The 25,647-nt window shown below is 41.3% G+C and overlaps 1 long non-coding RNA gene across 1 annotated transcript; it reads right to left on the bottom strand.

The window, feature by feature from the left end:
* Positions 1-4,751: 4,751 nt before the first annotated feature.
* On the bottom strand, positions 4,752-25,497 carry LOC127497978 (uncharacterized). The gene is made up of 4 exons (XR_007925732.1): positions 21,924-25,497; positions 10,564-10,635; positions 10,064-10,122; positions 4,752-4,977 (listed from the first exon to the last, which is right to left on the bottom strand). It is a non-coding gene; the product is annotated as an uncharacterized LOC127497978 (long non-coding RNA).
* Between the last annotated feature and the right edge of the window lie 150 nt (positions 25,498-25,647).

The raw sequence follows: 25,647 nt of genomic DNA on the forward strand, positions 1-25,647 counted from the left end.
ATATTTCATCCTGAAAAAAGAAAATCTATCTATTACTCACTCTCATGTGTTCCAAACTTCCCAACATTATTTTTGGGGTAATATCCAGGCTGCTATTTTACTTACAGTGTCAGATTTGTTTCTCAATTTTTGTACCATAAAAGTCATTCATACATCTTGCACATACACCAGGTCTGTGCAAAACTAAAGTGATTTAATGTTTTCTATAATGAACTGAATGAAATTTATTTTGAGTCTGTTCCTCACACAAAGCCTTGTATGATTTCAGCAGTCATATCGAGTAACAGCATGAACGTTCTCCAAAAGTTTCACTTTTTTTCCATTATTAGGTGAACTATTCCTCTAATTTTACCATACTAGACCCCTTATGAATATTCAAATTGGGTTATATATATTTTGTATTATTATTATTATTATTTTTAATTATAAACCAGAGTAATTAGAGAGGTTTTCTGCAGTCTGAAAAAAAAAAAAGAAAAGGAATGACAGGTCACCCTATTATAGACATTTCCATAAGTGTTAAACTAACTGATTTGGTGGATTATATCGACTTTTTGTTGATAATCATATCTCAACATATCAATACCTTACCCACACATACAGCTGACAAGAAATCTAGTAGATGCTGCTGCATTTATGCTGCTTCCAGGTGAACAGTGTGAGTGAGTTATCTCCCCATCTGGGAGACAGCAGATCTTCAGCATGACTCACTGAAATCAACATCTATTTCTAGCCCACTGACTCACTCCTCACACACCGGAAAACAGCGAGACATCATTCACTGTAACACATTTAATACTATGGAAGCTTGTTTAAAAAACAAAAAAACAATTGTGACTTTTTATCTCACAATTGCAGTGTATAAACTCATAATTACGAATTTACATCTCACAATCCTTTGTTCCTCAGAACAGAGATTGTGAAGATGCATCATGCAGCTTTTCATGCTGGGACAGTTGCAACATATTGTGAGGATCACTCACCACTGCTGATACTGAAATGGATACCGATACCTGCTTCCTTTGTTTTGTTTGCTTAAATCATTGAAATCTCGAGAGAGCATTTTTTCCAATTCGTCTCAATGGTAAAAAGTGTCCCAATCACCCTGAATTCACCCTACTGATATATATAAATTCTCAATCTCAGCATATGCCCGACAACTTATTCTTAATAATTCTACAAGACCGCATGACTCACAAGCCCCTAGGCTCCCACTCTCCGACTTCCCTTGTCACAGCCACCACAGCAATCTGCAGAACAGGCAAACAGCGTCCATGTCTCACAGACCTGCCTTCACTTACAGTACAGCCAGGTAACAATCATGTTTGCCCTAAACTTCGACACTGTTTGTCACAGATGTGAAATTAAAACATCTCAATACAGCCAGCCCAACTTAGGCAATAGCCCTCCATTAAGCTTAACAACAACTTGAATATCAGCATGATTGCAAAATGTGAAATTCATTATTTATACAACAGTTTAATAAACACATATAAAGTTTTAGACGTAACATTATCAAATTTGACTTTTTTTTTTTTTCCTCTTTGGCCAACAAAAATAGTTCCAAACAAAGCAGAACAGAGAACTCTCAAGGCAGCGAAGTGGCCGTGTCTGATTGCTCATTTGGGCACAGTTGCTCTCCCCCGACCAAGCATATCATAGGCCCTGTTTACACTTGGTATTAAGATGCATTTTGGTCAATCAGATCATAAGTGGGTGACGCTAAATACAGGTGTAAATGGGGTCTAAAATGTTTTGTGCTTGTCCGCTTTTGACCACTTTCAGAGGTAGTCGAAAAACGCATTCGACCAGATTGCTTTTGTAGGCCCTGTTTTCCAGTTTCATAGGCCCAGGTGTGTCGTCCACTTGTGATCCGATTGACCAAAATACATCTTAATACCAGGTGGAAACAGGGCTGTAGTGTAGACACTCCTGTGGTCGAATGTGTTGGAACAGCCACAAAAGACTGCATACTCTCCGCTTACCGAATTAATGCGTAAACATTATGGGAAGCGTGCTAGCCAGATGGGATTTAAACTTTGTTAACTGAAGACCCAAGTTTGGTTTGAAGATGAAAAACATACCAAGCACAATGTTCTCTCACCATTCCTGATTTCTAACATGCACTCACAGCATTTGGTGTGGTCTTGCGGCTGTCAGAGCAAAAATGAAAGCTGATGCTGTCTGTGTGTTTTTGCGTTTCTCCGGTTGCGTTCATATGCACATTGCTCAAGCTTATTTTGTCCATTAGATTGAAAGATCTGAAAAAACCCACACATTTATCCGCCCGTAGACCCTCTCCTCAAAGAAATCAAGACAGAAGTGGTTGAAAGTGGACAAAAAGTTGGATTAAAACACCACGTGTAAATAGGTGTGTCCGTCTCGTCTACCTGTGATCCAATTGACCACCTTAATATCAGGTGTAAATAGGGTCAAAAGCATGATGGGAAACAGCTTGCTGATGACAGCTTAATGCTCACTGGTTTAAATAACCATGATGTATTGTTTGCTTTTAAAAAGTTTGATTTTAAAACTGATATAATTTTATGATGTGTGAATATTCCTAAACTCGATCTCTCTATGGGTTATGTGACTGTTGTCATATTTCTAAAACAAACAAACAAACAAAACATGTCTGTATTCAAGTAAAAACAGGTGAAAAACACGACTTTCAAATGTAATTAAATAACAAGTAGCCTACATTGGGTGTCTTGTTAATCATATTTATTTTCATATAAAAGCAACAAACCTAAATTTTCATGTTTATTGGCAACACAGTGCATGAGTGTAAATCAAGAGATATCCACCTTTGATCTTGTAGCTGTCTGGGGGGTATTCTTACCATCACATATACCCTGAACTCACAGTTGATTAACCCAAACCTTGCTTACTCGAGGTATGCTGGTTCCAAAAACACGTCCGGGAGTAAGTTCAGCCAACCCAGAGTATGTTCCCGATTAACACACAAGACATTCTCAACAGAGTAACGAATCCATTATTCACCATGGAAACAGACACTAAAAAAGTGCGCCATTCTGTTTCCTTACATAACCTACTTAGTGCACATCGCCACTTATTTGGTGGTTGTGCAATCTTTTTTTTTTTCAATCTTTTAATTTAATAAGTAATCTTTATTCACTGAGAACAAGAATGATATTGTTTCTTTGATGCTAATTATTTAATAAGATATCACATATCTAATTTATTTTAGAAATTATAGCACAGAAAACATCCTGTTATAAAATGGAAAAAGCAGATCCATGTGCGATAACAAAATAAATACATATATTAGAAGTGAATAAACATTACCACTTTATAATAGTGCTTTATACTATATATATATATATACATACATATATATATATATATACACGTTACCGGCAATGTGTGAAAAGCAGGTATTGTATAGAATGCCTAGGAAATATATAGAATGCGTGAAGCTTGTAGACAAAGTATGAAATGTCTGGTTTTTGTGATTATGTTGCATACTATACATTACCTAGGTATTATACAGAATGACAAGCCGGCTGGCCCTTTGGCATTGTATAGAATGTCTAGGAAATGTGTGAAATATAAACCATTTCATGCTTTGCATTCTATACAATGCTGGATTTCACACATTGCCAGAAACATATACACCGATCAGGCATAACATTATAACCAATGACAGGTGAAGTGAATAACTGATTATCTCTTCATCACAGCACCTGTTAGTGGGTGGGATATATTATGCAACAAGTGAGCATTTTGTCCTCAAATTTGATGTGTTAGAAGCAGGAAAAAATGGGCAAGCGTAAGGATTTGAGCGAGTTTGACAAGGGCCAAATTGTGATGGCTAGATGATTGGGTCAGAGCATCTCCAAAACTGCAGCTCTTGTGGAGTTTTCCTGGTCTGCAGTGGTCAGTATTTATCAAAAGTGGTCCAAGGAAGGAACAGTGGTGATGCACGTGGGGAGCGAAGGCTGGCCCGTGTGGTCCGATCCAACTGTAACGACTGGATCGATCAAACAAACACACAATTGTTAAAACTAATCTACACAACCCTCACCCATGCAGACTCTGTAATGTCTGGCTTCCCCACTGAGAACTATCACCCTTCTGCTTCACCCATACACTTCAAAAACACTTGGGACATTGATTGTTCTCAATACAAGAATCAGACATGCAGCCCATTGAAATGGCATCCTTTTCACTAATTCACTGACAAATTTGCTTAAATGAATAAACATGCATTTTCCCAGTACATTTTGTGTATTACTGTTTGTATATTGTTCTTTTGAATACTGTATAGCGTTATGCATGCCTGATGATAAAACTACTACATAACATAGCCCATCTAGGTGGTGTCGTATCAGAATACTCGTTGTTTAATGACTCACACTTTGGTGGACATCTCATAGAATGCATTTTATGTTTGTTATATTTATAATAGCGATTTATAGTAGCGATGCATTTGTATTTAAAAAAAAAAAAAAAATTAACAAGTAATTACTTCATAAGAAGAGACACTTTCCTCAGTTCATACTTGTTGATCCCGCTCACTGCCATTATAAAGCTTGGATGCGTCAGGATATTTATTAATATTTCTCAGATTGTGTTCATCCGAAAGAATAAAGTCATACAGGCCTACACCTAGGATAGCTTGAGGGTGAGTAAAGGGGGTTATTTTCATTTGAAAGTGAACTAATCCTTTAAATAGTACTGTCACGTGAAATAAACAGGATTCAATAGCAAATGCAGCAAATATCAGTTTATTAAGAAAAATAGCAGCAGGAAAGATAGCAAGGGTCAGACGTCGTGGTGCAGATGGCGAAGTATTTCTTGGTAGCGCAGAGACTGCAATGGGCAAACCAATCCTCCGACAAGAATCCAACAAGGTAATCCAAAACTGCCTCAAAGGGAAACATCCAGAACAGGAACGAGGCCAGAGAGACTCAAAAACGGCCAGGACTAACACTGCACGAACACACAAATGATCTGACAACACAGAGCAAAATACACAGTCATTAAATAGAAGCGCTGATCAGCTCATCAGCAGCAACACACACTCACAGAGACAGAGTGAACCTGCGAACCGTGAAAAGTACAATCAAGTACACTATCATTAGAGGAACTTTTTTCCCCACATTAAAATATATAAAACATAACACTAAGTACTTTATTCTAAAAGTATACTTACTGTTAAATTGTGAATTTTAGTACACATTTAACCTGCATATTTTATTGTTCATGAAAATCCATTGAAACAGAACTTTGTGACAGCATATATAAAAATCCACTAAAATTTTATGTAAAGTGTTCGTAGCACACTTTTAACTTATAAAACACTTCTGTATATTTGGTTTACTTTATCTGACTACACTTAAAATCATGCATTTATATTAAGTGTAATTAAGTACCACAGTTGGGAAAATGTAACTAGTACATTAGTAATACAGTGGGTACAGAAAGTATTCAGACCCCCTTAAATTTTCTCTCTCTTTGTTATATTGCAGCCATTTGCTAAAATCATTTAAGTTCATTTTTTTCCCTCATTAATGTACACACAGCACCCCATATTGACAGAAAAACACAGAATTGTTGACATTTTTGCAGATTTAGTAAAAAAGAAAAACTGAAATATCACATGGTCCTAAGTATTCAGACCCTTTGCTCAGTATTTAGTAGAAGCACCCTTTTGATCTAATACAGCCATGAGTCTTTTTGGGAAAGATGCAACAAGTTTTTCACACCTGGATTTGGGGATCCTCTGCCATTCCTCCTTGCAGATCCTTTCCAGTTCTGTCAGGTTGGATGGTAAACGTTGGTGGACAGCCATTTTTAGGTCTCTCCAGAGATGCTCAATTGGGTTTAAGTCAGGGCTCTGGCTGGGCCATTCAAGAACAGTCACGGAGTTGTTGTGAAGCCACTCCTTCGTTATTTTAGCTGTGTGCTTAGGGTCATTGTCTTGTTGGAAGGTAAACCTTTGGCCCAGTCTGAGGTCCTGAGCACTCTGGAGAAGGTTTTCGTCCAGGATATCCCTGTACTTGGCCGCATTCATCTTTCCCTTGATTACAACCAGTCGTCCTGTCCCTGCAGCTGAAAAACACCCCCACAGCATGATGCTGCCACCACCATGCTTCACTGTTGGGACTGTATTGGACAGGTGATGAGCAGTGCCTGGTTTTCTCTACACATACCGCTTAGAATTAAGGCCAAAAAGTTCTATCTTGGTCTCATCAGACCAAAGAATCTTATTTTTCACCATCTTGGAGTCCTTCAGGTGTTTTTTCATGTGTCTTGCACTGAGGAGAGGCTTCCGTTGGGCCACTCTGCCATAAAGCCCCGACTGGTGGAGGGCTGCAGTGATGGTTGACTTTCTACAACTTTCTCCCATCTCCCTAATGCACCTCTGGAGCTCAGCCACAGTGATCTTTGGGTTCTTCTTTACCTCTCTCACCAAGGCTCTTCTCCCCCGATAGCTCAGTTTGGACGGACGGCCAGCTCTAGGAAGGGTTCTGGTCGTCCCAAACGTCTTCCATTTAAGGATTATGGAGGCCACTGTGCTCTTAGGAACCTTAAGTGCAGCAGAAATTTTTTTGTAACCATGGCCAGATCTGTGCCTTGCCACAATTCTGTCTCTGAGCTCTTCAGGCAGTTCCTTTTGACCTCATGATTCTCATTTGCTCTGACATGCACTGTGAGCTGTAAGGTCTTATATAGACAGGTGTGTGGCTTTCCTAATCAAGTCCAATCAGTATAATCAAACACAGCTGGACTCAAATGAAGGTGTAGAACCATCTCAAGGATGATCAGAAGAAATGGACAGCACCTGAGTTAAATATATGAGTGTCACAGCAAAGGGTCTGAATACTTAGGACCATGTGATATTTCAGTTTTTCTTTTTTAATAAATCTGCAAAAATGTCAACAATTCTGTGTTTTTCTGTCAATATGGGGTGCTGTTTGTACATTGAGGAAAAAAAAAATGAACTTAAATGATTTTAGCAAATGGCTGCAATATAACAAAGAGTGAAAAATTTAAGGGGGTCTGAATACTTTCCGTACCCACTGTATATTATTAATAAAATAAATTTAAACTTAGAATTACTATGTAAAAGTCTACTAAGATTGAACTAATTTTTAAAGCATTCAAAGCACCCTTTTAAGAAATACTAAAAACTCCTATGCATATTTTTGTGATAATATACTTTTATACTTTGTTTCTGTCAGACCACTATCGTCAAAGACTTATTAATGATAAAGAATGTTAGCAATAAAACAATTTAAATGATAGCAATAAGCAATAGCAATAAGCAATAGCAACAGCGATAGCAATTTAAAGTTGGCGGTATGGAACTGTTCCGGGCAAAACTTCCTGCTCATTCAAGCAGCCACGCCTGGACAGAGCAGGGAGCGCAGCGATACATTTCCCCCAAAACAAACCATCCCCCAACCATATTAAATGATAAAGGTAAATGAGCAGCCTTAAGCGAGCACGATTAATATGGACTAGGGTTGCAAAGGGGCAGAAAGTTTCCGGTAAATTTCCAGAAACTTTCCACGGGAACTTAACCTTGGGAATTTTGGAAATATTCCAATTTGGAAACTTAAGACGAATTTATGGGAATTAATTGGAAATTTAGGGAAATTTATATACATTTATATTTATATAAAATTTATCATATACAAACAAATATAAACATTTTGTTTGGTCATAACATAAAATACCAGTTATTTTTCGCATTCATTTAATTCTAATTTAGTAAATACGTAAAATATATTTTTTTATTGCAGCAATTGTGTTATTTCAGTGTCACATGATCCTTCAGAAATCATTCTAATATGCTGATTTGTTGGAAACAGTTGTGCTGCTTAATATTTTTTTGGAACCTGTAATAATTTTTTTCAGGATTCAATGAGGAATAAAAAGGTTAAAAAGAACAGCATTTATTCAAAATAGAAATCTCTTCTAATATCACTTTAATATAACCTTTTATCAATTTCACACATCCTTGCTGAATAAAAGTATTAATTTCTTTCAAAAAAATAAAATAAATAAATAAAAATTACTGACCCCAAAATTTTGATCGTTTGTGTACTAGGGATGCACCGATACCATTTTTTAAAGGACCGAGTACCAATACTTTTTTTTTTCTAGTACTTGCCGATACCGATGCCTATACCTATACATTTATCAATTTCTCTCTCTTTTTTTTTTTTTGGTGATGTTGCAGTTTTCCAAGCACAACACAGTGAGACTAATGAATGTAGGACAGCTTCTTTATTATTACTCTAATGAAAAAAGTAATAATTTTTATGTGCTTGTCACAAATTTAAAGAACAAAAAATTTCAGTGTCCAATAACCTTCAAAGGGCATAATTACCAATATATATAATTATCTAAAAAGAAATTCACAAACAATACAAGAAATACTATAGAGATTAAACTTGTTTTTCAGATAGAGTAGGTTTATTTACCATGTATACATTTAACATATTTTGTTGTTTTATTAACATTAATGACAATGAATGAAATATAATGAAATATAGGTTACGTTCCCTTTAAGACCGAATCCATGGATACTGACACATATCCTGTTTTCACCCAAATGTTTACGTCTACTTAAGCCATAAGCGACTATTTACGTGAGATACTCCACACAACGGACATTTTGACAACTATGTGTGCATTTGACCATTCAGGCGCAAGGAGAACTGATTGCGCGCAAGAAAGAGAGAGAACGCGTGCGAGAGAGAGAATGCTTCTGGTCTGAGTCATTCAGTGCGATTCCGCCTATCCCACCTTCACTAATCGATAACGAATTGTGACTGAAAGTATGCAGTTCGCCATGTGTGGGTTGTCATTAATTTTGAAGTATTTCCACACCTCTGAGGCAGACATTGTTTCTGCTGCTGCCGTCGGTGTCTCAGTGCAAAATTCTGTCAGTTACGTCACGTGAGGTATCGGTCTTTGGTATCGGGGGTATTTTTACGAGTACAAGTACATGACCTTGGTATACAAAAGATTTCTATTTTAAATAAATGCTGTTCTTTAAACTGTTTCCAACGATGATAACTGAGTATCAAATTAGCATATTAGAATGATTTCTGAAGGATCATGTGACACTGAAGACTGGAGTAATGATGCTGAAAATTCAGCTTTGCATCACAGAAATAAGTTATATTTTAATGTATATTAAAATAGAAAACCATTTTAAATTGTGGTTATATTCCACAATATTACTTTTCTGTATTTTTGATTAAATGTGTAAATGTTATAGACTGGGGGAATGCACAGTGCATGCAGGGGGTGTGGCCTCAATAGCCCTGCAGTAAGCAGTGTGCTGCGTGAATGTGATTGAGGAGTGTGCAGGGTAAAAATTCAACTGAAATTGCATTAAATCTGGTTGTTTTAATCAAAATTATGCTGCAAGATGTTTTTTTTTCCAACTACATTTAAGTTATAGGATAACCTGCAATTTCCCTGTTTATTCCCATTAATTCCCATATATTTCCGTCAATCCTATGGAAAGTTTCCAGCTTTGAAAATTCCCGGAATTTTGCAACCCTAATATGGACAGCATCCTAAGTGAGCCAGCCAGAAGTGGTATGATTCTTGCAACAAGCATGTTGCTGAGCGCATAACAAGCGTGTTACCAAATGAATATTGTGCACCTTGGCAGCAAGCATGCTGCCAAAACACAAATCGGCGACAAGTAACAAGCATGTTACTGAGCCCAGATGAGCCTTATTGCAACAAGTATGCTGCAAACCTAAATTCGGATGAGCTTGCAACAGCATGAAATTGTACCTTAGTGAACTGTAATAATACATGGGAGTAATCTCAAATGCATTTAATTAGGAATACACACGAAAATGCGACATCACACATGTGAGTGGTCTTAAGTGATACTGAATTGAATAATACATGGAAAACTGATGCAGTCACATTTTTGTAGAGTCCATATTTCTCTGCGCATTTAAAATATCCTTAACTTTGTTGCTTTAAACAACTGAACGTGACCCAGCGCGCATCTGTCTCAATAGAACAGTTTTAACATTCAAGATTCAAATAAACATACCTGTAACACAAGGAGAAACATATCCTTTGGCGACAGTGGGCATTTACACTCATATGCATCTAAAAGAGCAAAAGAAATGAAAGATTCACTTGCGTTTGATTCAAAAAGATGGTGTCAGCCATGCAACGCACATGGTGAGCAAATTACATCTAAACTCTACAAAGTTCATCAAATACAATCACAGTCACTTAACATCTTGTTTCACAATATCACTAAACTTCAATCTTAATATTATTTGTGAAATTAACAAGTACTAAGCTGCAAAGAAATCTCATTTCACCAGAGCACATTTTACCTACCACCTCTCAGTGGGGGCGTGGTTTTACAAGTAAGACAAATGACCCACTAATTACTTAATGTCGCCACAAGGGTTCTCCAAACAATTAATAAATGAACAAAAACACAGTAATTTTGGTGAAAGTCATAACATTTTACAGTAACATTTTTAACCCTGTTACAGTTGCTGCTCCAATGCGGAAAGAGTGAGATGTATATGATACCGGAGGAGAGACCACAGAGCCGGCACATCATGCGAAGTCTTGCTGCAAACCAGGATCTTGACATGGCTTTCCCTTCGTCAGTGATGAATTGAGGTTCATGGAGTCGGGCATGAGGGCGAAGTTTCAGGAAAAAGGACAGAAAAGAGTGTTAGTGCGAGCTATGACCACAGAAACACCTTTATGTTCTCGATCACTTTTTGACTGCTTTAGAAATATGGAGTAAGACTCTCTTATCAAATGAAATGTCAGAGACAGTAAGATTATATGCAGGGTCAAATTTTGAGTAGTGAATTCCCCCACCCGGGGAAAGCCGTAAAAAGCAGAAAGAAAAACAGCCTTCAACAGTGCGTCCACAAAATGATTAAAATACCCTTGTCTTAATTCTTGCACCATTTTTTTTAACTAGAGAAAGTGTGAGAGGAAGACGTTTATTTTTGCCTTTTGGAGATTCCTTTTTGATGCCGTCTAAAAGGCAGCACACTGAGGGATTTCCCAATAGACTGCAGACTGATGGGTCTAGACATCATAGATTAAACTGAATTCCTGAAACTTGTCTTTTAATAGATGATTGCAGTTTTTGAGAAATGTGACAATGGGTTATGAGTGCACACACCATTTTAATGTTAACGGGCAAAACAGGGACTGAAAAAAACTGCAAAATGAAAGGAATTGTAGCCAGGCAGAATCATACATTTTTAAGGTGGATTTGGCTAGACCAGCTCGCATCAATCTGGAGGCTGAATTCAGATAGTTTTTCAGAGTGCCATTTAGTCAAGAACAGTCTGGTTGAAAGGCGGGCAATGCAGACATTGAAGTGTCCACTGAAACCTGTGCCTGGACATTGAAGTGTCCAGGCACAGGTTTTTGAACTCCTGAAATTTGAATCGAGACAAACAATCAGCAATTTTGTTGTCGAGACCCAGTATGTGGGTGGCGTGGAGTGTGAAATTGCGAGTGATGCTAGAAACCTCAGAAACCTATTAATAAAGGGGATTGAAGAGCGCCCTTTATTGATATACACAGTGGCCTCATTATCACAGTAGACCATAATATTTTTCTTTGACCATTGATTACCCCATAGCAAGCAGGCTACGATTACTGGATATAATTCTAGCAAAGCTGTTGATGAAATATTTTGAGGTAAATTGAGCAATTCGGAGAGCCAAACATTTGCAAACCATTTGTTATTTAAAAAAAAAAAAAAAAAAAAAAAAAAACGCTGTATCTGACAGAAGGCATGGCTTCTGTATAGAATTTGAGATCAACAGAAGTTTCGATGTAATCATTATAGAAAAAGGAAATGCTGTTCCACTTATCACAAAGAATGGACCAGAAGCGTAGTTTAGAGCGGCACCCGGCATCTAATTTAATGAGATCATGTAGTTTACCTGTTCAGAATTCAGCCATGGTTTTGCAGTCTGTGGTCATTGTCTTTTAACAGTACAGAAATGTCCCCGCATTCTACTGTTCGATTGTCATGAACATCAGAGCAAAGCAGAATTTTTACTAAATTGATATTGTTACCTGCAAGGATTTGAGCTCGCAGATGAGAAGAGATGGCAGCGGCAGGAGGGAAGAAAGACGGTCCGGTAGGAGGAGCAGGAATAGCAGTTGCCAGAGACCAAATGCCAGTTTCTTCAAACACCTTAAGGCTCTCAGCCATGGTACTAAACGATCCAGTGCTACACATGTTATCCAGGATAAACACCCTGCACTACATCTGCCTCAGAAACAAGAGACAGAGACCCTCCTCGACAAGCCAGAGTGAAATGTTTGGTGGATAGGACCTGGTGATTGTGTAGTTCCATCAAGAGAAGTGTGTGCCATCTGTAAAATGGAGACTGACAAGCCTTTGAGAAAAGAGATGTGTGGTAGACTCCCCTGAGGAGGACAGTCTTCCAGCTGGAACATCCATAACCCCCACTGCTCTTCAGCAGTGATCCTGGTCCATAATGAAACATGCAAGGATATCTCCATTTCTGTTGAAACGATGATTGCCAAAGTGTATCCCACTGACACACTTACCATAACTTCTGGGGAACAGAGCCCCAAGTAATCGATCCAAGCTCGTTTTAATTTCGGTAAGTCATCCATTCCTAAGGCCTGGGAACAGAGACTACGTCAGAAGTTGTAAACCAGAGGTCATGCCTTTTCTACCGGTGAATGGGATGTGGGATTAGCTCGAGGAATTGAGCATCGCATCAGACTGAAAGACTCCAAACCATTCAGTGAGCGCTCCAGACGCATCGCACCTGCGGACATCGAGGATATATGATGCCATATCAAAGACCTGTTAGCGGCCGGAATCATTAAAGAAAGTCAAGGAGTCCGTACGCATCGCCCATTGTAATAGCACTAAAGAAAAGCGGGAAAATCAGGATGTGCATCGATTACCGAACTCTGAATGCTCGTACCATCCCAGATCAGTACACCACTCCCAGGATTTATAACGCCCTGGACTGTTTGGCTGGTAGTAGATGGTTTTCCGTACTGGATTTCTGCAGTGGGTATTAGCAATGGGGGAGGAAAATAAAGAGAAGACAGTGTTTAACTGTCCCAAACCGGTTCTGGCTACAGCACAGCTAGAACAAAGAAATGCTCCACAAAAGAGACAATATCTATACTTATTGACTTGAAACCACAATAATGGACAGAAAAAAAAATAAAAAAAAATATAAGGAACATGTACAGTACATCTCCTTATTCACCCAGGGAACTATGCACATACAGTGGAAGCCATACCAATGTAATCTCACCCACTGACACAGAAGTGGACATCTGGGTGATTCATCAACCAATTTACATCAAGTTTGAACTATGAGTTCAGAACACTGTGACATGGACTTTGAGAAAAATTTGGAAAAAAAAAAATAAAGCACTTCCAAGGTTCTAAAGGCACTTTTTTTTCCGGCTGTGTATTTTGGGACAATGCAACAAGTTTCACAGGATGGAAAGGTGGGACGTAATGGACGGACACCTGGAATGCTACGACCCAATCACATCACCAAAGCAAGAAAGGCAGGAATTAGCAATCCCCTCCCCAACGGGAAGGAATTAAAGCTTTCCCAAGTGAAAAATCCTTGTTCTGAATTTCTGACCTGACGAGGGAAGAACAGCACAACCAAGGTTATACTCTTGCGAGTAAACCTTTCACTGCACGGACCTTCATGCAGCCCAACTGCTTCTGCAGAGGACTTTGGCTCCTGACCTAGATAACTCAAGTACCTCTAACCTACAGAAGATCCTGTGTATCGACCACCGTCTGACCTACATTTCTCTGGATTACACAAAGATCCCCAGCACTCAGTGCAGCTCTGCAACTGTTGGAAAGCCATCCAGTCACTCCCACTGCAAACAGAAGGATACCAGTGGAAGACGTTTCCTGTCAAAGGACTGATCAATCAACCAAGTGAAACGTAAATATAAGCTAACCAAACCTTTTCCCAAAGGCCTTAGCATTAGGTTGTTGCTGTATGAGATTGCTATTTGTGTAGAGACTTTATCTAGGGTCACTGTATACAGATAGATACACCAGTGAAGTTGGGGTTATATGGAGAAACAGGGCTCCTGCGAGAGCGGAAGAGATGGCACTGTGGTGGCAGTGGAAGTAGAGCCGAACTTGCTTTCAGCTTATATTTCCCAACTATCCAGTGGATGAATTGGACTTGGAGCTGGGCCACTGCTGTTACTGGAGAAAGTTTTACCGGAGAAACTGAGCTCCTGCAGGGAGCATGGGGACATAAATGCTGCGGCAGTGGAGAAATTTCCAAAAAAAAAAAAAAAAAAAAAACTGAGCTCTTGCGGGAGCAGAAGGAACGTCACTGCTGTGTTACTGGAGAAAGTTTTACCGGAGAACTGAGCTCCCGCAGGAATTTAAAGGAATAATCACTGCTGCGGCCATGGAGATAGTTTCTAGAGAAACTGCTCCTGCGGGAGCATGGGGGACATCACTGCTGCAGCAGTTGAGAAATTTTAAAGAACTGAGCCTCTGCGGGAGTCGTTGAGATGGTACTGCTGTGGCAGTGTCTGCATTTGAATGAAGAGGCGGAGCTTCTGTGGGAGGTAGTATTATGGCGGTTAGATAAAGAAGCTGGTTCTTGCGGGAGCTGCGAGGGTGGATACTGCTGTGGCAGTTTAGAATGGAGATATTTGCAATATTTATTGGAATAATGGTGTTAAAGTGGATAAGATGAGCCTGTAGATTAGGGTGTATGGGAACAGCTGGTGCTAAAAATTTATTTGAGCTACTTTGATGTAGGAGTTATTTGACTTAACTCCTGAAAGCCTCCGATGATTAGCATCCGAGTGCTTGGATCTGCTGCTGGTAAAGGTCTTTTTGGGCAGCTATGGTTGCTGCACCTATACGGAATGAATGGCTGGAAAAGTGCTCCGCTGAGATCCCGGATTGAATCAATATAGACTTGGTGTTTTTGGAACCAGAAACAGGTGACGGGGCGATTGGAATAGTCTGTGAAAAGTGGGTAGGATGGAAGTTTAGCCTCTGAGCTTCTGAAATGGAGGAAGGCTAGGAGGGATTGGTATGGTTGGATTGGAGATGGGAGATTGTGATGGTGAGTTCTGAGCATCTGAGGAAACCAAAAAAAGCCAAAATGAGCACTGCATCAAGTGTGTGGGTGGTGTTGATGGATTGGTAAACTCGGCAGAGGGTGGAGATACATTTAGTATTTCTAAAGTTACTGGTTGTCTAGCATCTGGGCGGGTGGGTTGAGTTCTTTGGATTCCTTTAATGAGCTTGGATGTCTGAATTGGCTATTTCTGAGGAGGGTGAACTGAAAATAACTTGGAAAAATTGGATTCCACTTAGATAACCCTTGATGGAGCTGACTTGGAGGTTCTTGGTGCCATTGAGATGAAAAATGAATGAAGGTGGGCAAAAAAAAAAAAAAAAAGGCAGGTTGTAGGTGGAGTGGAAAGACAAACCTCTTCCACACGGTTAGGTAGGATTGTAGGGTTCTAGGGGAAATGGCTTGGAGAATGGTATTGAGAGAGACATCGAGGAAGAGTTTCAGTGGATGGTTTATGGGAGTATCAGCTCTGAAAAGTGAGGTACTAGGGTTGGGAATGGGTCAGCCTCTGGTGCCAGCAGCCTGAATTTCTGAAAAGCGAAACGAGAAAGGGAGTCAGCCATTTGATTTTTTTTTTGACCCGGCGACGTGTTTTGCAATCATGATGAATTGGTCCCATGCTGATATCCAAATTAAGCGTCTCAGGAGACGTATTAGTGCAGCAGAATGTGAACGGCCTTTATTAATGCAATGCACGGTTGCTTCATTGTCACAATGCACTATAATGCTGTTGGTGGACCATTCTTTCCCCCACAGAAAGGCTGCTACTACAAGAAGGTACAGCTCAAACAGCACTGAGGATGTTAGTGACTACGATGAGTCCAACAGCTGGGGGGTGGGGGGGTGGGTATGTGGATGCGAACCAACGGCCTTGGTCAAATCCCCCGAAACCCCCGTTCAGATCCCCCGTTCCATTGTTTAAGGAAGATTATCCACAGACTGAGCTCATTGCAGCACAAACTAGTTAGGAGATTTGATCCTTTACTGTGTGAGCTGATGACGCAAGGGAGAGGAGATGCGAGATGAAAGGCCGGCCTTGCGGGATTATGCGCATCTATGTTTAAATGGCCGAGCAAAGACAGCAGCTCGTGTTTGGAACAATCTGGATGGTCTATGAGGACGGACGCAACTAGAATTATCCTGTCGATTTTCTCCTTGGGTAGTGAGGCTTGGTAATTGACTGTGTCTAAGTTGATGCCCAGGAATTTGACAGACGTGGCTGGACCCTTAGTTTTATCTTAAGCGATTGGGATCCCGAGCTTGGTGAAAACGTTTTGGGACTTGGAAAGATCTGCGGCTGGAATGGCATCGGGAGGCGAGATGATTAAGAAATCATCAAGCAGGTGAATAACAAAGAATTACATGATTATTAGAGAGAATCCAGCAAATAGCCTCTGATAACATGTCGAAAATCTTGGGGCTGCTTTTACAGCCGAACATTAGGCGGATGGCGAGGTAAAATTTTTCGTGCCAGCATACGCCGAATAAATGCCATGAATCTCAGGTCACAGCTTGATCGATGTTGTGGTAATGCAGAAAAAAAATTCTTCTTCGAGAGATGAAGCTGTTTATGCTTGGGAACGAAGAATTGTGCAGGGCTGAGAGATTGATTATCAACCGTTTTCTACCTGAAAATTTCCTGGTAGCCACTCTAATGGGGCTGATGCGGAAACACTCTAAAGGTGGAGTGTTAAACGGGCCATTCTTAAAGCCTGATTCGATTTCTTTTTTTAATTAGGTTGTCTACTGTGTGGGGCTCAGCTAGAGCGGACTTCTGAGGTCGGAATTGGTAGCTGAGCTGAGCCAGACGGTAATTGAAGTGCATAAGACGGATTCAATGATGGCAGAGTAGAACTGTTTCAGCAGTTCCTGTGGCAGGTTGAACTTCTTTAGTTGGCGGAGAAAGTACAGCCTCTGTTGGGCCTTTTCCACAATTGAGACTATGTGAATGTCCCACTTCAGGTCCTGAGATATGGTGTTGCCGAGGAACCTGAATGACTCCACTGATTTTACAGTGCTGTTCATGATGGTGAGTGGGGGGAGAGCAGGGGGGTTTCTTCTGAAGTCCACGATCATCTCCACTGTTTTGAGCGTGTTCAGCTCCAGGTTATTGTGACTGCACCAGACAGCCAGCTCTCTAACCGCCTGTCTGTAAGCAGACTCGTCTCCGTCCCGGATGAGGCTGATGACTGTGGTGTCGTCCACAAACTTCAGGAGCTTGACAGAGTGGTCTTTAGAGGTGCAGTCGTTGGTGTAGAGGGAGAAGAGCAGTGGGGAGAGGACACAACCCTGAGGGGCGCCAGTGCTGATGGTGCTAGTGTTGGATGAGAATTTTTCCAGCCTCACTAGCTGCTGCCTGTCTGTCAGGAAGCTGGTGATCCACTGACAGACAGAGGTGGGCACTGAGAGCTGAGTTAGTTTGGGCAGGAGGAGGTTTGGGATGGTGGTGTTAAAAGCCGAGCTGAAGTCCACAAACAGGATCCTTACATAAGTCCCTGATTTATCCAGATGCTGTAGGATGAAGTGCAGACCCATGTTTACTGCATCATCCACAGACCTGTTTGCTCAGTAAGCAAACTGCAGGGGGTCCAGTAAGGGCCTTCGTGTCTGACCCGTTCATGAAAATGTCTCGTGATCAGAAGGGCTATGTGCCTTTTCCCAGGAATGATAATGGGATGCTTTTCCCTTTGTTCACTAGGAGCATGTTTGAGTCTACCACCTACCCTCAGAGGCCCATCCTGGTCAATGAAGGGGTTCAAAATTTTCAGCCCACTCGTTTTTGGGATATCCTTCCCTACAGAAAGACAAGCAAACTCAACAGGGTAGCTCTCCCATTGGACACATTGTACTATCACAACTTCTGCCTGTGAAAGTCTCTCTGTGAGTGTTTTGTCACAAAGATGCCGTTTTTTACAGGCACTCGCTACCTCAATTTTGGATCTGAATGAATGTATGATGTGGATTAAGTTGGAAATAGCTCGTAAGAGACTTTTTTACTGTCAGAATAGAATTCTACAGCAGTTGGGGTGATATCCAATTCATTTTGAACGAGTTCTGCCACTTCTACTGCCAGGATGAGCTCCAAACAAGGTATGGTGTGAGCAGACAGCGGAGCCAGCTTAGCCTTGCCAACGAGAAACCCTACATCACAAGACCCATTGTCATCCATCACCCTAAGGTAGGCAACTGCAGCAATTGCCTTTGTGGAAGCATCTGAGAAAACAAATTTCTGTCCTTTGTGCCAAAGACAGTAACCTTTGAGTACACTCTGGGCATTTCAAACTGAGCCAAATCCTGCAAAGAGCCTGTTTCCAAGCCTCCCATTCAGCTTCCCTGTCTGTAGGTAGAGGAGCACATCCCAATCTTTTGTGTCAACTGTCAAATCACAAAGAAGGAACCTTCACTGGATTGTAACAGGTGCTGCCAGCCCAAGAGGGTCAAAAATACTGTTGACAGTTGCTAAGACACCTCTACGTGTGAAAGGCTTCTGTTCCGCATCAACACAAAGTGAAAGTGTCGGTTTTAAGATTCCAGCTCAGACCAAGGCTCCTCTGAATAGGTGGAGTATCCTTTTCTAAATCCAGGTCCTTAAGGTCCTTCACATGATCCTCTACAGGAAAAGCATTCATTAGAGCAGGACTGTTAGATGCTATTTTATGAAGCCTCAGGTTGGAACTTACCAACATCTCCTGAGTTCTCTTCAACAGATCAACTGCTTCCTCAACCGTGGGCACTGATTTCAGGCCATCATCCACATAAAAGTCACGCTCTACGAAGGCTCTTGCATCCTTCCCAAACTCAAGTTCTCCATGTTGAGCTGCACGATGAAGTCCATAGATTGCTACTGCGGGAGAGGGACTATTTCCAAAAACATGGACCTTCATTCTAAATTCTGTGACATCTTTGGAGGGGTCATTGCCCCCAAACCATAAGAAGTGGAGAAAGTTGCGATGATCCGCTCTCACCACAAAGCTATGGAACATCTGCTCAATATCAGCAGTAAATGTTACCGCCTCTTTTCTAAAACACAGCAAAACACCCAGCAAGGAGTTATTCAGATCAGATCCTGAGAGAAGCACTTGACTCAGCGAAAGACCTTTGTACTGGGCACTGGAGTCAAAAAACGACTCTGATATGTCCCGGCTTGCGAGGATGATAGACACCGAATATAGGCAGGTCCCACACTTCCTCATTTTCCTTCACAGGTGGAGCTGGTTCTGTATGACCTGCATCAAAAATTCTTTGCATGAATGTGACGAAATGTTCCTGCATTTGAGGCTTCCTCCTCAGTGTCTGATAGAGAGACAGGAGACATTTCATACTCTAGTCCCTATTGTTGGGCAGCCGTTGGCGTGGAATTCGAAAAGCAAGAGATGCCACCCAGCTGTTAGAGCCATCAATGAACATTTCCTTGTCATGAGTTTGATGAATGCTCGATCTTCAATGGAAGGGGCTACCTTTTCATCATCTTGTGTCCGTTTGAAGATAGTTACCCAACAAATACTCAGGACAAGTGGTTGGGTAGAAATGACAGCCTTGTAAAGAGATGGCATGATCTTTGCTGCTAAGCTTCTCTTTCACCTATATTTGATTAGGACATGGCTCACAAAGGCTTGGGCATCCATTATGAAGTATGTTTGTGCGAAACATATCAACTGTGCTAGGCTTGTGTGCTGACCCCAAGCAGACATTTCCAACAATCACACAGCCGAAATCGAGTTTTTGGGCATATGGTGCCTTGTTTGGACCATTGAGCCGTTTCCTTACTTTGTGGACTTGAATGATGTCTCTCCCTAAGAGTAGCAATATTTGAACACATGGATCGATCTCAGGTATTTCATGAGTGATAGACTTCAGGTGGGGCAACCAGTGTGCAATGGTGGGTGATGGAATCTCAGAGTGGTCATCAGGCATGTAATTACACTCAATGAGTGTTGGGAGTGAGACACGTACCTTTCCATCCATAGATATGGCTTGAAATCCAGTGGCTGTCCTTCCTGAAGTTTACATCACCCCAGTACAAGTTCAGAGAGTGTATGGAGGCTCTATTCCTTTTACTTTGAATGTGTCAAAAAACTCAGATCTTGCTAGAAATCTGTTACTTTACTGCGTACATATTCACCACAGCCTCTGGAGAGCCTTCAGGATATACTCTTATCAGACATATCTTAGAGCATGATGTGGGTATTGGATTGTCTCCACAAATTTCTGTGCATTGTGAAGTGACATTAGCAGAAGGGCTTCTAACCTTCTCCCCGCCATGATCTGAAGAGGGGTCTTTAATCTGGTTTACACCGGATGCACCAATACTAAAGCTTGGATAATTTCGAGCACATGCTTCCTGACAAAGTCTGGAAAATGGAGGAAAGGTAACGTTGTACTTCCTTTTGTACTCAGAACCTTGAACCTTTTAAGCCCAACGTCAGGATACCTTATGTACACTGTACTGATGCGTCTCACATACTCTGATGATTTACCGCCTAGCCACTTAATCAATAGATCCAACTGTTTGCTGGAAGTGAGTTTGAGGCCTCTGGTAGCATTTAAGAAAGAAGACTTCCAAGCCCAGTAGTCTTCTGGGTGGTCATCGAATTTTGTGAGCCCGGAATTAGTAAGCTTGCGAAGGGCAAGAAACCTTGCTAGATCACTCATTTCAACTTCTCTTTGAAAAGGTGACTGGACAGGAGTGCTGGCATTGTACGTCTGTGCAAGGGGCCAGTAATTAGTTGGGCTATATGTGGCAGACTGAGGTCTTTCAATCGTGACAGCGTTAGGCTTCGAGACTGAATCACTGACCATATTAACAGTCAGGTGGAGCACACCTTGGAGAGCTTTCTGATAACTGCCCGTTTTCACATTCATAGTGGTTTATGAATTCAGCATGTAGGGTAGCTAAACTTCTTTCCTCAGGAGAAACTACAATAGAGTGACTTGAGTGTTGCTCCACATAATCACTGGTGCGTTGCACAGGGTCTATAGGAGGAGCGATTTGGGTATCTGAATGGCAACTGCCTCCTGCCATGCTCTCTACAGCCTCCTCCAATACTCTTGCTTCAGCCATAGCAGCAGCCACCTTTTCATGTTCTAATGCTGTAAGACTGCCTTCATACAAACTCTCAATTTTCATTTCAGTTTCTTTGATGTGATATGCACATGTACTCTCAGCCTCAGCTCTAGCTCGTGCTTTTGCCACAGCCATGCTAGCCGATGTCCTACTAGACCTTTTAGATGTTGTTAAACGTGTAACAACAGATCTCGTTTCCAATATATTCTCAGTCTCCAATTTTCTCTCACTCTCCATGATGTGTGATGCACAAATCATTCCTCTTGGATGATGACTGGAACAATGCGGAAGAATGAGATGAGACTTTTTGTGAGAGCAGACTCTGTAGCTTAACTGAAGAGATTCCGTCTTTCCACTGAATTGAAGAGTCTGCGTCTTTTCACTATTCTGTCTCTGCTGCAAGTAGGTTGCACCTCGACAGATAGTTAAACAGGATGAGGGCTGAAGAAAAAGTCGAAACCAAAGGAGTTCTCTTTCAGTGTTTTACTTGAAATCTTCAGTTGCACAACATTGTTTATTTTAGTTTCACTAAAAATGAAGCATATATTAAGTATCAAGTATGAATAAATGTAACTTAAGAGAAAAACAAAATCCAGCGTTAATATATATGAAAGAGATGATCTTTGTTGAATGTTCAACAAATTATTTTAAATGGCATGAAATACTTTAATAAAAAATAAATAAATAAATCAACGAACAATTAAACTTACAGATGATGGCCTCTTTGGCATGAAATGACAAGAACATAGCTTTTATCAGGGAGACATCTGCTGCTGTGTCACTGCTATTGTGAAGTGAAAACTAAGATGGCTGCCGTGATCTCAAACCTAAGTCACATGATGTATCTTAGCCAATGAAATAAACCCAAAATTAAATGACTACTTTAATGGGCAGAACAGTCGATTTGATGAGATGGAAGGAAGCATAGTAAGGAGGATAAATCATTGTCTGCACCTGTGAGGATTTGTGCTCGGAAGTTGCTGGCAACAAGGTTGGTTCCAGGGCTGTAGCATTTGGTGGGATGGGTATCAGCATTGCAAAAAACAAAGTGAAAGTAGATTTTTGCTTGGGGGACAGTCTTAGGAGGAAAAGAAACCGGGGCTGAAGTCACTTAAGGAGGCAGCGTCGCGCTTGGGTTGACCCTGGAGCGGGACAAAAAGGGGGGGGGGATTTGGGGGCACAGCGCTGGGGAAAGATGCGGTCTGTAGCTCGGCAGTAAAAGGAGAAGATTGAGGCCTGGCAGCGGCTGAGTCTGGAGCACAGCCTAGACTAGCTGAAGGCCTGATGTTCGTGGAAGAACTGGTCCTGTGAGGGAGGAAGGAGGTGATTTTTGGGAACGTGGGTCCGGGGCTTTGCGATTCTTTCTCTCTTTGTTAGTGGCTTTGGAAGGTAGTCAATTTTACAGAGACGGAATATCTGACTGAAGTGAGACATACAGGTTGTATAGCTCAGCTTTGTTCATTCTTTGAAAAATGGACATCAGTGCTGATTAGCACTTGTCTTAATCCTAAAATTGTCCATTTCTTTATTGCAGGAATCGTGGGTTGTGCTGAGGTATAGGAGGATGGTGGTGAGTGTCTTGATGGAGGCAAATGCAAGCCTCGGTGTACAAGAAGCGGCGTGGCTAGGCCAACGACAGTGCAGTGTTGCTGGAGGTTCAGTTGCAGTGTCCTGCGGTATCAGTAGGGTGCCGAGAAGGCTCCTGGGCAACAAGGGATATATATATACACACACATATATATATATATACACACACACACACACACACACAGGCTTCCCTCTCATGCTGATAGGATAGACGTGGTAATTGCTGATGGCAGGTTGATTGGATAGGTCATTTGAATGTGCTCGTACCGAATTTTGTTAATGAAACATCATGAACGATTGATGTTTCACCAAGCATTCACCAAGCTGGTGAATGGGGTGACGTTGCTTGGGTGTAAGAAAGCATTCTTGGCGCTTAAATAGTAATGGAACTTGTCCACAACCTCCTATCTCGATGGTGCCCAATTTGTTATGAAGACCGACAACAATACACTTACCTATGTCTTATCAAGTGCCAAGCTGAGTGCGACAGGTCATCGTTGGTTAGCAGAAGACAACTTCAGCTTACGATACAAGTCAGGAAGTCACGACATCAACACGGATGTATTGTCGCGCTACACTTGTGAATCAACCGCCTGCTCTGAATGGAAGGAAATTCCCAAGTCAGGGGTAAAAGCCATTTGTCAGCTGGCTGGTGTTCCTGAAAGCGAGTCATCATCCAGACTTGTGGATCAGTAAGGTGTTTCACCTCAGCGTATACCAGATGCATTCTCTTGTCTGGGTCATATGGAACAGCTGACCAATGCAGAGTTGAGGAAAGTGCAAGGAGGACCCCGTAGTTGGTGTAGTGAAGCGAGAAGTGGAGTCTGGAAAAATACTTACAAGGACACAAGTTGAAGATCAAGGTACAATGCTGTACAGAGTCACCAAAAGTTCCTGTGGGAAAGAAAAGATACAACTAGTACTACCTGAAAAGTACTGGTCTCAAGTACTGCACTCCTTGACGATGACTCCAGTCATTTGGGAGAAGAGAGAACAACTGAACTCCTGAGAAATCACATTTATTGGCGCAGAATGTCCACATACGTAGAGCGGTATGTTAAAAAATGTGGCCGGTGTAACAAGAAAAACATTACCCAAGAAAGTTGCACCATTGAACCACCTGACCAGAAGTGGGCCAGTCGATCTAGTATGCTTCGACTTCTTGTAAATTGAGCCTTACAAACAGGGTCTTAGCAATGTTCTCATTGTAACAGACTACTTCAAACATTATACCCAGGCGTTCACAGCCAAGGACCAAAAAGCTTTGACTGTGGCCAAGATACTGTGTGACAAATTCTTTGTTAACTATGGCTTACCTTCCCATATCCACTCCGTCTCATCTGTGGTATTACTGCCCGGACAGAGTTGAGACACCGCAACGGCCGGAGTGTGTTGCACTGGAGGAATCTGCAATGCATGTGGGGACACATTCCCATGCTGACCCCTTCCACCGCCGAAAGTGCCAACAGTGGGCACATGAGCATCAGAACTGGACCACGGAGTAATGGAAGATGGTGACCTGGTCTGATGAATCACATTTTCTTTCAGATCACGTAGATAGCCGGGTCCGTGTGCATTAATTACCTGGGGAACACATGGCACCAGGATGCACTATGGGATGAAGGCAAGCCGGTGGATGCAGTGCGCTTTGGGCAATGTTCTGCTGGGAAACCCTGGGTCCTGCCATCCATGTGGATGTTACTTTGATGCATACCACCTACCTAAGCATTGTTGCAGACCATGTACACCCTTTCATGGAAACGGTATTCCCTGGTGGCTGTGGCCTCTTTCAGCAGGATAATGCGCTCTGCCACAAAGCAAAAATAGATAAGGAATGGTTTGAGGAGCACAACAACGAGTTTGAGGTGTTGGCTTGGCCTCCAAATTCCCCAGATCTCAATCCAATTGAGCATTTTTAGGATGTGCTGAACAAACCAGTCCGATCCATGGAGGCCCCAACTCGCAACTTACAGGACTTAAAGGATCTGCTGCTAATATCTTGGTGCCAGATACCACAGCACACTTTCAGGTGTCTAGTGGAGTCCATGCCTCGATGGGTCAGGGTTGTTTTGGCAGCAAAAGCGGGACCAACACAATATTAGGAAGATGGTCATAATGTTATAACTGATCTGTGTACATCTCAATATATTGATGCATAGCACTGTGTAGCGCCCCCTACCTGTCTTTCTTGTAATTAGCACCAGTGCACCAGATTCATTAACTATATGCCTACAGATGTTGAAGTTAGGCCCCTCTGACGTTCCCAAATTTACTATTTCTCTCTCAGAAAGTTATTGAGAAATAAGAACTATACTCAAATATATTTAAATAGTCATGAACAAACTCCTTTTGAAATAATAAAAATCTTAAGTAACAAAATAAAAAGAATTTAGTTAGAATAGAACTAGAGAATTGAAATAGTTCAAATAAATGAATTCCAGAATGTGAGGCATCCACACAATCACACTGACTTTGAATCTGCCACAATTTAACCCTCAAAAAGGCAGTATCTCAGGTGACAAAATGACAAAATGGGTCTCTGTATCAAAAACACTCAGAATCAATTTAACTCACCATGTACAGAATTACTCATTTTGGGTATCAAAATATCACTTTGAATGTTCAGTTTTTAAAGTGCACCAAATAACACAATATGAACCAATATTAAACACTGTGGGCCCACAGACAAAAGGGCAGGGCAACACAGTCATTCACCACCCACCCTGTTGCAGGCCTGGATCGTTGCTCGAGTTCGTGGTGGCCAGGGAAACTGAAAATTGGCCCCTTCACTCTCCTGTGCACAAATTAATCAAACAATGGTAACGTTACCTCAATTCCATATACAAT

Source organism: Ctenopharyngodon idella, chromosome 16 (assembly GCF_019924925.1).
Source record: "Ctenopharyngodon idella isolate HZGC_01 chromosome 16, HZGC01, whole genome shotgun sequence".
In the NCBI taxonomy this organism is placed as follows: domain Eukaryota; kingdom Metazoa; phylum Chordata; class Actinopteri; order Cypriniformes; family Xenocyprididae; genus Ctenopharyngodon; species Ctenopharyngodon idella.